General features: G+C 46.3%; 1 non-coding gene across 1 annotated transcript; it reads right to left on the bottom strand.

The window, feature by feature from the left end:
• Nucleotides 1-1,362: 1,362 nt before the first annotated feature.
• Smp_tRNA_01209_Thr_TGT.1.1 lies at nt 1,363-1,434 on the bottom strand. Its single transcript has one exon. It is a non-coding gene (tRNA).
• Between the last annotated feature and the right edge of the window lie 708 nt (nt 1,435-2,142).

The following is a 2,142-nucleotide window of genomic DNA, read 5'->3' as shown; positions in this document are numbered from 1 at the left end:
AGATTGGGAGAGGTGAGTCCACATCAGTGCTATCCACGTCTCTTCATCTGCCTCATCTGCAATTGTCACCATCACCATCGTCACTGTCACATCACTCATCACACGTCATCACGTACTGTGTCACTGAATCGTCACGGTGTGCTCGTCGTTCGACTAGTCGGTCGACGAACACCTGACTGTTTGTCCTAGTTCACTGGTTGTCTTGTTAGGCAATGTTGAGGAGGAGTTGTGTACAGTTGATCAGTATATCAACCAATATAGGATTTGAATAATGAGCAAGTTGATAAGCGTGAGATAGTATGTTGTGTTTGGTTCGATGTGACTTTCTGTCTATGTGGTCATCTGTGAGTTTGTTCATGAATGCAAGAGTGTTGTGTTAGTTGTTGTTGTCGGTAGTGTATGATGGATAGTGTGTGTGTGTGTGTGTGTGCGTTGACGTCTATTGGTTGTTGATAATTTGAGTTTGGGGTTGAGTTAGGCTTAGTTTTGAGTGTGGTGATAGTGGTGACGACGACGTGCTCCTCGATAGTATAGTGGTGAGTATCTCCGCCTGTCACGTGGAAGGCCCGGGTTCGATTCCCGGTCGAGGAGTCGGCTTTTAATTCACACAACGCGCAACGCACACACACACACACACTCGTCACTCTCTCACTCAACGTTGTCCACTCGTAGTCCACTGCACTGTATCCACTCCACTACAAACAAATGTCGCATCAATCCCGTTTCACGCACCAACATCTCCCACTTCTCTTCACTGTCCCATCGCTAACCGAAACTATTCGCTCACCAATCGACTACTTTCCAACAGCACTGACACACTCACAATTCACACATTTGCACAATGTGCACCATTCGAAATTGCGACAGGCTTTCAGTTAGGCGGATGGACAAGACCAAAATACACTGGATCATTTGACTGACCGACTCTGAATGCATCCACACACAGATCACGTCACCTACATTCGAGCTGAAACGTGGAAGTTGTCTGTTACAACGAATGTGTGTGTAAGTGTGTGTTTGAAGAGAGTGAACAATGACTGACAAATAGGTGAGTGGATGCAATGATGAGGAAGCCTTGACCGGTAGACAAATATCAGGCTGTGCAGTGTAAGATGGAGGGTGGAAAGTGCGATGTGACAGTGTCGGCATGTGGATGTCGTTCTGTGTGAGCATGCTCCGTGATGTGTGGTATTAGTGGAGTGGAGTGAGAGGATGTATGATTGAGTGTTGAAGTGACTGTGTTTGTGGAAGTTTGGTTGAGTCCGATGTACTGGGTGTATGTTAGGGGATAGTGTGTGGTGAGTGTGTGTGAATGTGTAGGGTGTTATGGTGTTATGGTGTGACGAGCTCCCAAAAGCCGCTGCCCCCAGGGAGGATCGAACTCCCGACCCCTGGTTTACAAGACCAGTGCTCTAACCACTGAGCTATGGAGGCCGACGAATCTCCCACACACAACACTCCGTCCACCATTCACTCACTCCTACAATCCTCCTACATCTCGTCCACTCACTGAACCACGCATCAATTTCGCCACTGTCTCAAACACTCTACAAACACACAAGTGTCTTCAGTCAGTAAGACAGTCAATCGATCACACCATCACCGTAGTTTGCAATCAATAATCTATTCGACCAGTCAACCAACCAATCAATCAACCAATGTAGCTTTCAAACACACTACACGACGGTTGGCCAGTCAGCCAGTCAATTCATCCATTCATCTGTCTGGTGTACGGCTGATCAATCATGTGATGTTCAAGTGCACACACTTACACACACCAGTCTATCAGTCGATCGTTCGATGAGGATGTGAAAGCCGACTGTCAACTAACCAAACAGTCATGAAACCGGAGATTGGGAGAGGTGAGTCCACATCAGTGCTATCCACGTCTCTTCATCTGCCTCATCTGCAATTGTCACCATCACCATCGTCACTGTCACATCACTCATCACACGTCATCACGTACTGTGTCACTGAATCGTCACGGTGTGCTCGTCGTTCGACTAGTCGGTCGACGAACACCTGTTCTTTTTTTCAGAAAGAAATTCTTCAAATCAATTATTATCTAAGAGAGAAAGAGAATTTCTTTAATGAAGGTCAGGTGAAAATTGGTAACTTTGGATGAATAGAAGAAAAATTCTT

Source organism: Schistosoma mansoni (assembly GCF_000237925.1).
Source record: "Schistosoma mansoni, WGS project CABG00000000 data, chromosome 1 unplaced supercontig 0094, strain Puerto Rico, whole genome shotgun sequence".
NCBI lineage: Eukaryota > Metazoa > Platyhelminthes > Trematoda > Strigeidida > Schistosomatidae > Schistosoma > Schistosoma mansoni.
The sequence above is the reverse complement of the archived record's forward strand: the minus strand, read 5'-3'. Positions and strand labels throughout refer to the sequence as shown.